The sequence below is a fragment of the Ambystoma mexicanum genome, unplaced genomic scaffold, assembly GCF_040938575.1.
Source record: "Ambystoma mexicanum isolate Mex_15411 unplaced genomic scaffold, UKY_AmexF1_1 Mex_scaf10, whole genome shotgun sequence".
NCBI lineage: Eukaryota > Metazoa > Chordata > Amphibia > Caudata > Ambystomatidae > Ambystoma > Ambystoma mexicanum.
In genome coordinates, this window is record NW_027182325.1 from 2,807,501 (window position 1) to 2,817,500 (window position 10,000).

General features: G+C 46.7%; 24 non-coding genes and 8 pseudogenes across 24 annotated transcripts; all 32 read left to right on the forward strand.

Moving 5' to 3' along the window:
• The first annotated feature begins 336 nt into the window (after positions 1 to 336).
• On the forward strand, positions 337 to 455 carry LOC138549232 (5S ribosomal RNA). Its single transcript, XR_011293017.1, has one exon. It is a non-coding gene; the product is annotated as a 5S ribosomal RNA (ribosomal RNA).
• Positions 456 to 561: 106 nt separating this feature from the next.
• On the forward strand, positions 562 to 680 carry LOC138550745 (5S ribosomal RNA). Its single transcript, XR_011294493.1, has one exon. It is a non-coding gene; the product is annotated as a 5S ribosomal RNA (ribosomal RNA).
• Positions 681 to 785: 105 nt separating this feature from the next.
• Positions 786 to 894, forward strand: LOC138545428 (5S ribosomal RNA; annotated as a pseudogene).
• A 465-nt stretch (positions 895 to 1,359) lies between these two features.
• Positions 1,360 to 1,478, forward strand: LOC138543160 (5S ribosomal RNA; annotated as a pseudogene).
• A 106-nt stretch (positions 1,479 to 1,584) lies between these two features.
• On the forward strand, positions 1,585 to 1,703 carry LOC138540108 (5S ribosomal RNA). Its single transcript, XR_011288166.1, has one exon. It is a non-coding gene; the product is annotated as a 5S ribosomal RNA (ribosomal RNA).
• A 106-nt stretch (positions 1,704 to 1,809) lies between these two features.
• On the forward strand, positions 1,810 to 1,928 carry LOC138550458 (5S ribosomal RNA). Its single transcript, XR_011294210.1, has one exon. It is a non-coding gene; the product is annotated as a 5S ribosomal RNA (ribosomal RNA).
• Positions 1,929 to 2,034: 106 nt separating this feature from the next.
• LOC138548167 (5S ribosomal RNA) lies at positions 2,035 to 2,153 on the forward strand. Its single transcript, XR_011291980.1, has one exon. It is a non-coding gene; the product is annotated as a 5S ribosomal RNA (ribosomal RNA).
• A 106-nt stretch (positions 2,154 to 2,259) lies between these two features.
• Positions 2,260 to 2,368, forward strand: LOC138545160 (5S ribosomal RNA; annotated as a pseudogene).
• Positions 2,369 to 2,831: 463 nt separating this feature from the next.
• On the forward strand, positions 2,832 to 2,950 carry LOC138538873 (5S ribosomal RNA). Its single transcript, XR_011286958.1, has one exon. It is a non-coding gene; the product is annotated as a 5S ribosomal RNA (ribosomal RNA).
• A 106-nt stretch (positions 2,951 to 3,056) lies between these two features.
• Positions 3,057 to 3,175, forward strand: LOC138540110 (5S ribosomal RNA). Its single transcript, XR_011288168.1, has one exon. It is a non-coding gene; the product is annotated as a 5S ribosomal RNA (ribosomal RNA).
• A 106-nt stretch (positions 3,176 to 3,281) lies between these two features.
• On the forward strand, positions 3,282 to 3,400 carry LOC138550459 (5S ribosomal RNA). Its single transcript, XR_011294211.1, has one exon. It is a non-coding gene; the product is annotated as a 5S ribosomal RNA (ribosomal RNA).
• Positions 3,401 to 3,493: 93 nt separating this feature from the next.
• LOC138548168 (5S ribosomal RNA) lies at positions 3,494 to 3,612 on the forward strand. Its single transcript, XR_011291981.1, has one exon. It is a non-coding gene; the product is annotated as a 5S ribosomal RNA (ribosomal RNA).
• A 106-nt stretch (positions 3,613 to 3,718) lies between these two features.
• On the forward strand, positions 3,719 to 3,827 carry LOC138545161 (5S ribosomal RNA; annotated as a pseudogene).
• Positions 3,828 to 4,290: 463 nt separating this feature from the next.
• Positions 4,291 to 4,409, forward strand: LOC138538875 (5S ribosomal RNA). Its single transcript, XR_011286960.1, has one exon. It is a non-coding gene; the product is annotated as a 5S ribosomal RNA (ribosomal RNA).
• Positions 4,410 to 4,515: 106 nt separating this feature from the next.
• Positions 4,516 to 4,634, forward strand: LOC138540111 (5S ribosomal RNA). Its single transcript, XR_011288169.1, has one exon. It is a non-coding gene; the product is annotated as a 5S ribosomal RNA (ribosomal RNA).
• A 106-nt stretch (positions 4,635 to 4,740) lies between these two features.
• On the forward strand, positions 4,741 to 4,859 carry LOC138550460 (5S ribosomal RNA). Its single transcript, XR_011294212.1, has one exon. It is a non-coding gene; the product is annotated as a 5S ribosomal RNA (ribosomal RNA).
• A 93-nt stretch (positions 4,860 to 4,952) lies between these two features.
• LOC138548169 (5S ribosomal RNA) lies at positions 4,953 to 5,071 on the forward strand. The gene has a single exon (XR_011291982.1). It is a non-coding gene; the product is annotated as a 5S ribosomal RNA (ribosomal RNA).
• Positions 5,072 to 5,177: 106 nt separating this feature from the next.
• Positions 5,178 to 5,286, forward strand: LOC138545163 (5S ribosomal RNA; annotated as a pseudogene).
• Positions 5,287 to 5,756: 470 nt separating this feature from the next.
• LOC138540967 (5S ribosomal RNA) lies at positions 5,757 to 5,875 on the forward strand. The gene has a single exon (XR_011288989.1). It is a non-coding gene; the product is annotated as a 5S ribosomal RNA (ribosomal RNA).
• Positions 5,876 to 6,339: 464 nt separating this feature from the next.
• On the forward strand, positions 6,340 to 6,458 carry LOC138538876 (5S ribosomal RNA). The gene has a single exon (XR_011286961.1). It is a non-coding gene; the product is annotated as a 5S ribosomal RNA (ribosomal RNA).
• Positions 6,459 to 6,564: 106 nt separating this feature from the next.
• On the forward strand, positions 6,565 to 6,683 carry LOC138540112 (5S ribosomal RNA). The gene has a single exon (XR_011288170.1). It is a non-coding gene; the product is annotated as a 5S ribosomal RNA (ribosomal RNA).
• A 106-nt stretch (positions 6,684 to 6,789) lies between these two features.
• On the forward strand, positions 6,790 to 6,908 carry LOC138550933 (5S ribosomal RNA). The gene has a single exon (XR_011294675.1). It is a non-coding gene; the product is annotated as a 5S ribosomal RNA (ribosomal RNA).
• A 106-nt stretch (positions 6,909 to 7,014) lies between these two features.
• On the forward strand, positions 7,015 to 7,133 carry LOC138548171 (5S ribosomal RNA). The gene has a single exon (XR_011291984.1). It is a non-coding gene; the product is annotated as a 5S ribosomal RNA (ribosomal RNA).
• A 106-nt stretch (positions 7,134 to 7,239) lies between these two features.
• Positions 7,240 to 7,348, forward strand: LOC138546545 (5S ribosomal RNA; annotated as a pseudogene).
• Positions 7,349 to 7,811: 463 nt separating this feature from the next.
• On the forward strand, positions 7,812 to 7,930 carry LOC138549233 (5S ribosomal RNA). The gene has a single exon (XR_011293018.1). It is a non-coding gene; the product is annotated as a 5S ribosomal RNA (ribosomal RNA).
• A 106-nt stretch (positions 7,931 to 8,036) lies between these two features.
• Positions 8,037 to 8,155, forward strand: LOC138550757 (5S ribosomal RNA). The gene has a single exon (XR_011294504.1). It is a non-coding gene; the product is annotated as a 5S ribosomal RNA (ribosomal RNA).
• A 105-nt stretch (positions 8,156 to 8,260) lies between these two features.
• Positions 8,261 to 8,369, forward strand: LOC138543665 (5S ribosomal RNA; annotated as a pseudogene).
• A 465-nt stretch (positions 8,370 to 8,834) lies between these two features.
• Positions 8,835 to 8,953, forward strand: LOC138538877 (5S ribosomal RNA). The gene has a single exon (XR_011286962.1). It is a non-coding gene; the product is annotated as a 5S ribosomal RNA (ribosomal RNA).
• A 106-nt stretch (positions 8,954 to 9,059) lies between these two features.
• LOC138540113 (5S ribosomal RNA) lies at positions 9,060 to 9,178 on the forward strand. Its single transcript, XR_011288171.1, has one exon. It is a non-coding gene; the product is annotated as a 5S ribosomal RNA (ribosomal RNA).
• Positions 9,179 to 9,284: 106 nt separating this feature from the next.
• On the forward strand, positions 9,285 to 9,403 carry LOC138540456 (5S ribosomal RNA). Its single transcript, XR_011288503.1, has one exon. It is a non-coding gene; the product is annotated as a 5S ribosomal RNA (ribosomal RNA).
• Positions 9,404 to 9,509: 106 nt separating this feature from the next.
• On the forward strand, positions 9,510 to 9,628 carry LOC138548172 (5S ribosomal RNA). The gene has a single exon (XR_011291985.1). It is a non-coding gene; the product is annotated as a 5S ribosomal RNA (ribosomal RNA).
• Positions 9,629 to 9,734: 106 nt separating this feature from the next.
• LOC138545164 (5S ribosomal RNA) lies at positions 9,735 to 9,843 on the forward strand (annotated as a pseudogene).
• Positions 9,844 to 10,000: the final 157 nt, after the last annotated feature.

The window sequence follows — 10,000 nt, forward strand, 5'->3', positions numbered from 1 at the left end:
CTTTTTACATAGAATTAGCATACAGGTAGTGTGTTCATGGGTAATAAATCGACTTTCACATGTAATGCAGTACAGAGAATATTGAGTCCTTCAAGAGGCATGAAAGAAAACCATTATTGTGTTGATTGTTCTCTCCACCTCCCTGCAACAGACACAGGATGGATGAATTAAAGTTATCCTACCAGACATAGGAGTCCTGAATGGGCCCACCAGTCTTATATATCTCGCCTGATCGAGCCTGATCGAGCGATGAGCGTGGTATCATGTTGCAAGTGGCTGCATGGCTTAGCTTACTAAATGCAAATGCATAAGAGTAATATTCTTAGCATTCCTAGAGCCTACGGCCACACCACACTGAATGCACCCGATCTCGTCTGATCTCGGAAGTTAAGCAGTGTCAGGCCTAGTTAGTACCTGGATGGGAGACCGCCTGGGAATACCAGGTGCTGTAGGCTTTTTTGTGCTCCAAGTTCAGGAAGTGAGCCATTTCTCAATTGCCTTTCAAAACTGCAAGGTCTAGCCGACTAGATGCTTAAAAGTACAAAACTCACTAGGCCCAGAGCCTACGGCCACACCACACTGAATGCGCCCGATCTCGTCTGATCTCGGAAGCTAAGCAGTGTCGGGCCTAGTTAGTACCTGGATGGGAGACCACCTGGGAATACCAGGTGCTGTAGGCTTTTTTGTGCTCCAAGTTCAGGAAGTGAGCCATTTCACAATTGCCTTTCAAAACTGCAAGGTCTAGCCGACTAGATGCTTAAAAGTACAAACTCACTAGGCTCAGAGCCTACGGCCACACCACACTGAATGCGCCCGATCTCAGAAGCTAAGCAGGGTCGGGCCTAGTTAGTACCTGGATGGGAGACTGCCTGGGAATACCAGGTGCTGTAGGCTTTTTTTGTGCTCCATGATTAGTAATTGCGCAACTTCTCAATTATTTTTCAAATTTGGTATGTTTCCAAAATAATTGTATCCCGTTTTATAGCGGAAATGTTGGACAACATCATGAGGGCTGGAGCTACCTTTTTACATAGAATTAGCATACAGGTAGTGTGTTCATGGGTAATAAATCGACTTTCACATGTAATGCAGTACAGAGAATATTGAGTCCTTCAAGAGGCATGAAAGAAAACCATTATTGTGTTGATTGTTCTCTCCACCTCCCTGCAACAGACACAGGATGGATGAATTAAAGTTATCCTACCAGACATAGGAGTCCTGAATGGGCCCACCAGTCTTATATATCTCGCCTGATCGAGCGCTGATCGAGCGATGAGCGTGGTATCATGTTGCAAGTGGCTGCATGGCTTAGCTTACTAAATGCAAATGCATAAGAGTAATATTCTTAGCATTCCTAGAGCCTACGGCCACACCACACTGAATGCACCCGATCTCGACTGATCTCGGAAGTTAAGCAGTGTCACTACTAGTTAGTACCTGGATGGGAGACCGCCTGGGAATACCAGGTGCTGTAGGCTTTTTTGTGCTCCAAGTTCAGGAAGTGAGCCCTTTCTCAATTGCCTTTTAAAACTGCAAGGTCTAGCCGACTAGATGCTTAAAAGTACAAAACTCACTAGGCCCAGAGCCTACGGCCACACCACACTGAATGTGCCTGATCTCGTCTGATCTCAGAAGCTAAGCAGTGTCGGGCCTAGTTAGTACCTGGATGGAAGACCGCCTGGGAATACCAGGTGCTGTAGGCTTTTTTGTACTCCAAGTTCAGGAAGTGAGCCATTTCTCAATTGCCTTTCAAAACTGCAAGGTCTAGCCGACTAGATGCTTAAAAGTACAAAACTCACAAGAACCAGAGCCTACGGCCACACCACACTGAATGCGCCCGATCTCGTCTGATCTCGGAAGCTAAGCAGTGTCGGGCCTCGTTAGTACCTGGATGGGAGACCGCCTGGGAATACCAGGTGCTGTAGGCTTTTTTGTGCTCCAAGTTCAGGAAGTGAGCCATTTCTCAATTGCCTTTCAAAATTGCAAGGTCTAGCTGACTAGATGCTTAAAAGTACAAAACTCACTAGGCCCAGAGCCTACGGCCACACCACACTGATTGCGCCCGATCTCGTCTGATCTCGGAAGCTAAGCAGTGTCGGGCCTAGTTAGTACCTGGATGGGAGACCACCTGGGAATACCAGGTGCTGTAGGCTTTTTTGTGCTCCAAGTTCAGGAAGTGAGCCATTTCACAATTGCCTTTCAAAACTGCAAGGTCTAGCCGACTAGATGCTTAAAAGTACAAAACTCACTAGGCCCAGAGCCTACGGCCACACCACACTGAATGCGCCCGATCTCGGAAGCTAAGCAGGGTCAGGCCTAGTTAGTACCTGGATGGGAGACTGCCTGGGAATACCAGGTGCTGTAGGCTTTTTTGTGCTCCATGATTAGTAATTGCGCAACTTCTCAATTATTTTTCAAATTTGGTATGTTTCCAAAATAATTGTATCCCGTTTTATAGCGGAAATGTTGGACAACATCATGAGGGCTGGAGCTACCTTTTTACATAGAATTAGCATACAGGTAGTGTGTTCATGGGTAATAAATCGACTTTCACATGTAATGCAGTACAGAGAATATTGAGTCCTTCAAGAGGCATGAAAGAAAACCATTATTGTGTTGATTGTTCTCTCCACCTCCCTGCAACAGACACAGGATGGATGAATTAAAGTTATCCTACCAGACATAGGAGTCCTGAATGGGCCCACCAGTCTTATATATCTCGCCTGATCGAGCCTGATCGAGCGATGAGCGTGGTATCATGTTGCAAGTGGCTGCATGGCTTAGCTTACTAAATGCAAATGCATAAGAGTAATATTCTTAGCATTCCTAGAGCCTACGGCCACACCACACTGAATGCACCCGATCTCGACTGATCTCGGAAGTTAAGCAGTGTCAGGCCTAGTTAGTACCTGGATGGGAGACCGCCTGGGAATACCAGGTGCTGTAGGCTTTTTTGTGCTCCAAGTTCAGGAAGTGAGCCCTTTCTCAATTGCCTTTTAAAACTGCAAGGTCTAGCCGACTAGATGCTTAAAAGTACAAAACTCACTAGGCCCAGAGCCTACGGCCACACCACACTGAATGTGCCTGATCTCGTCTGATCTCAGAAGCTAAGCAGTGTCGGGCCTAGTTAGTACCTGGATGGAAGACCGCCTGGGAATACCAGGTGCTGTAGGCTTTTTTGTACTCCAAGTTCAGGAAGTGAGCCATTTCTCAATTGCCTTTCAAAACTGCAAGGTCTAGCCGACTAGATGCTTAAAAGTACAAAACTCACAAGAACCAGAGCCTACGGCCACACCACACTGAATGCGCCCGATCTCGTCTGATCTCGGAAGCTAAGCAGTGTCGGGCCTCGTTAGTACCTGGATGGGAGACCGCCTGGGAATACCAGGTGCTGTAGGCTTTTTTGTGCTCCAAGTTCAGGAAGTGAGCCATTTCTCAATTGCAAGGTCTAGCTGACTAGATGCTTAAAAGTACAAAACTCACTAGGCCCAGAGCCTACGGCCACACCACACTGATTGCGCCCGATCTCGTCTGATCTCGGAAGCTAAGCAGTGTCGGGCCTAGTTAGTACCTGGATGGGAGACCACCTGGGAATACCAGGTGCTGTAGGCTTTTTTGTTCTCCAAGTTCAGGAAGTGAGCCATTTCACAATTGCCTTTCAAAACTGCAAGGTCTAGCCGACTAGATGCTTAAAAGTACAAAACTCACTAGGCCCAGAGCCTACGGCCACACCACACTGAATGCGCCCGATCTCGGAAGCTAAGCAGGGTCAGGCCTAGTTAGTACCTGGATGGGAGACTGCCTGGGAATACCAGGTGCTGTAGGCTTTTTTGTGCTCCATGATTAGTAATTGCGCAACTTCTCAATTATTTTTCAAATTTGGTATGTTTCCAAAATAATTGTATCCCGTTTTATAGCGGAAATGTTGGACAACATCATGAGGGCTGGAGCTACCTTTTTACATAGAATTAGCATACAGGTAGTGTGTTCATGGGTAATAAATCGACTTTCACATGTAATGCAGTACAGAGAATATTGAGTCCTTCAAGAGGCATGAAAGAAAACCATTATTGTGTTGATTGTTCTCTCCACCTCCCTGCAACAGACACAGGATGGATGAATTAAAGTTATCCTACCAGACATAGGAGTCCTGAATGGGCCCACCAGTCTTATATATCTCGCCTGATCGAGCCTGATCGAGCGATGAGCGTGGTATCATGTTGCAAGTGGCTGCATGGCTTAGCTTACTAAATGCAAATGCATAAGAGTAATATTCTTAGCATTCCTAGAGCCTACGGCCACACCACACTGAATGCACCCGATCTCGACTGATCTCGGAAGTTAAGCAGTGTCAGGCCTAGTTAGTACCTGGATGGGAGACCGCCTGGGAATACCAGGTGCTGTAGGCTTTTTTGTGCTCCAAGTTCAGGAAGTGAGCCCTTTCTCAATTGCCTTTTAAAACTGCAAGGTCTAGCCGACTAGATGCTTAAAAGTACAAAACTCACTAGGCCCAGAGCCTACGGCCACACCACACTGAATGTGCCTGATCTCGTCTGATCTCAGAAGCTAAGCAGTGTCGGGCCTAGTTAGTACCTGGATGGAAGACCGCCTGGGAATACCAGGTGCTGTAGGCTTTTTTGTACTCCAAGTTCAGGAAGTGAGCCATTTCTCAATTGCCTTTCAAAACTGCAAGGTCTAGCCGACTAGATGCTTAAAAGTACAAAACTCACAAGAACCAGAGCCTACGGCCACACCACACTGAATGCGCCCGATCTCGTCTGATCTCGGAAGCTAAGCAGTGTCGGGCCTCGTTAGTACCTGGATGGGAGACCGCCTGGGAATACCAGGTGCTGTAGGCTTTTTTGTGCTCCAAGTTCAGGAAGTGAGCCATTTCTCAATTGCAAGGTCTAGCTGACTAGATGCTTAAAAGTACAAAACTCACTAGGCCCAGAGCCTACGGCCACACCACACTGATTGCGCCCGATCTCGTCTGATCTCGGAAGCTAAGCAGTGTCGGGCCTAGTTAGTACCTGGATGGGAGACCACCTGGGAATACCAGGTGCTGTAGGCTTTTTTGTGCTCCAAGTTCAGGAAGTGAGCCATTTCACAATTGCCTTTCAAAACTGCAAGGTCTAGCCGACTAGATGCTTAAAAGTACAAAACTCACTAGGCCCAGAGCCTACGGCCACACCACACTGAATGCGCCCGATCTCGGAAGCTAAGCAGGGTCAGGCCTAGTTAGTACCTGGATGGGAGACTGCCTGGGAATACCAGGTGCTGTAGGCTTTTTTGTGCTCCATGATTAGTAATTGCGCAACTTCTCAATTATTTTTCAAATTTGGTATGTTTCCAAAATAATTGTATCCCGTTTTATAGCGGAAATGTTGGACAACATCATGAGGGCTGGAGCTACCTTTTTACATAGAATTAGCATACAGGTAGTGTGTTCATGGGTAATAAATCGACTTTCACATGTAATGCAGTACAGAGAATATTGAGTCCTTCAAGAGGCATGAAAGAAAACCATTATTGTGTTGATTGTTCTCTCCACCTCCCTGCAACAGACACAGGATGGATGAATTAAAGTTATCCTACCAGACATAGGAGTCCTGAATGGGCCCACCAGTCTTATATATCTCGCCTGATCGAGCCTGATCGAGCGATGAGCGATGAGCGTGGTATCATGTTGCAAGTGGCTGCATGGCTTAGCTTACTAAATGCAAATGCATAAGAGTAATATTCTTAGCATTCCTAGAGCCTATGGCCACACCACACTGAATGCACCCGATCTCGTCTGATCTCGGAAGTTAAGCAGTGTCAGGCCTAGTTAGTACCTGGATGGGAGACTGCCTGGGAATACCAGGTGCTGTAGGCTTTTTTTGTGCTCCATGATTAGTAATTGCGCAACTTCTCAATTATTTTTCAAATTTGGTATGTTTCCAAAATAATTGTATCCCGTTTTATAGCGGAAATGTTGGACAACATCATGAGGGCTGGAGCTACCTTTTTACATAGAATTAGCATACAGGTAGTGTGTTCATGGGTAATAAATCGACTTTCACATGTAATGCAGTACAGAGAATATTGAGTCCTTCAAGAGGCATGAAAGAAAACCATTATTGTGTTGATTGTTCTCTCCACCTCCCTGCAACAGACACAGGATGGATGAATTAAAGTTATCCTACCAGACATAGGAGTCCTGAATGGGCCCACCAGTCTTATATATCTCGCCTGATCGAGCCTGATCGAGCGATGAGCGTGGTATCATGTTGCAAGTGGCTGCATGGCTTAGCTTACTAAATGCAAATGCATAAGAGTAATATTCTTAGCATTCCTAGAGCCTACGGCCACACCACACTGAATGCACCCGATCTCGACTGATCTCGGAAGTTAAGCAGTGTCAGGCCTAGTTAGTACCTGGATGGGAGACCGCCTGGGAATACCAGGTGCTGTAGGCTTTTTTGTGCTCCAAGTTCAGGAAGTGAGCCCTTTCTCAATTGCCTTTTAAAACTGCAAGGTCTAGCCGACTAGATGCTTAAAAGTACAAAACTCACTAGGCCCAGAGCCTACGGCCACACCACACTGAATGTGCCTGATCTCGTCTGATCTCAGAAGCTAAGCAGTGTCGGGCCTAGTTAGTACCTGGATGGAAGACCGCCTGGGAATACCAGGTGCTGTAGGCTTTTTTGTACTCCAAGTTCAGGAAGTGAGCCATTTCTCAATTGCCTTTCAAAACTGCAAGGTCTAGCCGACTAGATGCCTAAAAGTACAAAACTCACAAGAACCAGAGCCTACGGCCACACCACACTGAATGCGCCCGATCTCGTCTGATCTCGGAAGCTAAGCAGTGTCGGGCCTCGTTAGTACCTGGGTGGGAGACCGCCTGGGAATACCAGGTGCTGTAGGCTTTTTTGTGCTCCAAGTTCAGGAAGTGAGCCATTTCTCAATTGCCTTTCAAAACTGCAAGGTCTAGCTGACTAGATGCTTAAAAGTACAAAACTCACTAGGCCCAGAGCCTACGGCCACACCACACTGATTGCGCCCGATCTCGTCTGATCTCGGAAGCTAAGCAGTGTCGGGCCTAGTTAGTACCTGGATGGGAGACCACCTGGGAATACCAGGTGCTGTAGGCTTTTTTGTGCTCCAAGTTCAGGAAGTGAGCCATTTCACAATTGCCTTTCAAAACTGCAAGGTCTAGCCGACTAGATGCTTAAAAGTACAAAACTCACTAGGCCCAGAGCCTACGGCCACACCACACTGAATGTGCCCGATCTCGGAAGCTAAGCAGGGTCAGGCCTAGTTAGTACCTGGATGGGAGACTGCCTGGGAATACCAGGTGCTGTAGGCTTTTTTGTGCTCCATGATTAGTAATTGCGCAACTTCTCAATTATTTTTCAAATTTGGTATGTTTCCAAAATAATTGTATCCCGTTTTATAGCGGAAATGTTGGACAACATCATGAGGGCTGGAGCTACCTTTTTACATAGAATTAGCATACAGGTAGTGTGTTCATGGGTAATAAATCGACTTTCACATGTAATGCAGTACAGAGAATATTGAGTCCTTCAAGAGGCATGAAAGAAAACCATTATTGTGTTGATTGTTCTCTCCACCTCCCTGCAACAGACACAGGATGGATGAATTAAAGTTATCCTACCAGACATAGGAGTCCTGAATGGGCCCACCAGTCTTATATATCTCGCCTGATCGAGCCTGATCGAGCGATGAGCGTGGTATCATGTTGCAAGTGGCTGCATGGCTTAGCTTACTAAATGCAAATGCATAAGAGTAATATTCTTAGCATTCCTAGAGCCTACGGCCACACCACACTGAATGCACCCGATCTCGTCTGATCTCGGAAGTTAAGCAGTGTCAGGCCTAGTTAGTACCTGGATGGGAGACCGCCTGGGAATACCAGGTGCTGTAGGCTTTTTTGTGCTCCAAGTTCAGGAAGTGAGCCATTTCTCAATTGCCTTTCAAAACTGCAAGGTCTAGCCGACTAGATGCTTAAAAGTACAAAACTCACTAGGCCCAGAGCCTACGGCCACACCACACTGAATGCGCCCGATCTCGTCTGATCTCGGAAGCTAAGCAGTGTCGGGCCTAGTTAGTACCTGGATGGGAGACCACCTGGGAATACCAGGTGCTGTAGGCTTTTTTGTGCTCCAAGTTCAGGAAGTGAGCCATTTCACAATTGCCTTTCAAAACTGCAAGGTCTAGCCGACTAGATGCTTAAAAGTACAAACTCACTAGGCCCAGAGCCTACGGCCACACCACACTGAATGCGCCCGATCTCGGAAGCTAAGCAGGGTCGGGCCTAGTTAGTACCTGGATGGGAGACTGCCTGGGAATACCAGGTGCTGTAGGCTTTTTTTGTGCTCCATGATTAGTAATTGCGCAACTTCTCAATTATTTTTCAAATTTGGTATGTTTCCAAAATAATTGTATCCCGTTTTATAGCGGAAATGTTGGACAACATCATGAGGGCTGGAGCTACCTTTTTACATAGAATTAGCATACAGGTAGTGTGTTCATGGGTAATAAATCGACTTTCACATGTAATGCAGTACAGAGAATATTGAGTCCTTCAAGAGGCATGAAAGAAAACCATTATTGTGTTGATTGTTCTCTCCACCTCCCTGCAACAGACACAGGATGGATGAATTAAAGTTATCCTACCAGACATAGGAGTCCTGAATGGGCCCACCAGTCTTATATATCTCGCCTGATCGAGCGCTGATCGAGCGATGAGCGTGGTATCATGTTGCAAGTGGCTGCATGGCTTAGCTTACTAAATGCAAATGCATAAGAGTAATATTCTTAGCATTCCTAGAGCCTACGGCCACACCACACTGAATGCACCCGATCTCGACTGATCTCGGAAGTTAAGCAGTGTCAGGCCTAGTTAGTACCTGGATGGGAGACCGCCTGGGAATACCAGGTGCTGTAGGCTTTTTTGTGCTCCAAGTTCAGGAAGTGAGCCCTTTCTCAATTGCCTTTTAAAACTGCAAGGTCTAGCCGACTAGATGCTTAAAAGTACAAAACTCACTAGGCCCAGAGCCTACGGCCACACCACACTGAATGTGCCTGATCTCGTCTGATCTCAGAAGCTAAGCAGTGTCGGGCCTAGTTAGTACCTGGATGGAAGACCGCCTGGGAATACCAGGTGCTGTAGGCTTTTTTGTACTCCAAGTTCAGGAAGTGAGCCATTTCTCAATTGCCTTTCAAAACTGCAAGGTCTAGCCGACTAGATGCTTAAAAGTACAAAACTCACAAGAACCAGAGCCTACGGCCACACCACACTGAATGCGCCCGATCTCGTCTGATCTCGGAAGCTAAGCAGTGTCGGGCCTCGTTAGTACCTGGATGGGAGACTGCCTGGGAATACCAGGTGCTGTAGGCTTTTTTGTGCTCCAAGTTCAGGAAGTGAGCCATTTCTCAATTGCCTTTCAAAATTGCAAGGTCTAGCTGACTAGATGCTTAAAAGTACAAAACTCACTAGGCCCAGAGCCTACGGCCACACCACACTGATTGCGCCCGATCTCGTCTGATCTCGGAAGCTAAGCAGTGTCGGGCCTAGTTAGTACCTGGATGGGAGACCACCTGGGAATACCAGGTGCTGTAGGCTTTTTTGTGCTCCAAGTTCAGGAAGTGAGCCATTTCACAATTGCCTTTCAAAACTGCAAGGTCTAGCCGACTAGATGCTTAAAAGTACAAAACTCACTAGGCCCAGAGCCTACGGCCACACCACACTGAATGCGCCCGATCTCGGAAGCTAAGCAGGGTCAGGCCTAGTTAGTACCTGGATGGGAGACTGCCTGGGAATACCAGGTGCTGTAGGCTTTTTTGTGCTCCATGATTAGTAATTGCGCAACTTCTCAATTATTTTTCAAATTTGGTATGTTTCCAAAATAATTGTATCCCGTTTTATAGCGGAAATGTTGGACAACATCATGAGGGCTGGAGCTACCTTTTTACATAGAATTAGCATACAGGTAGT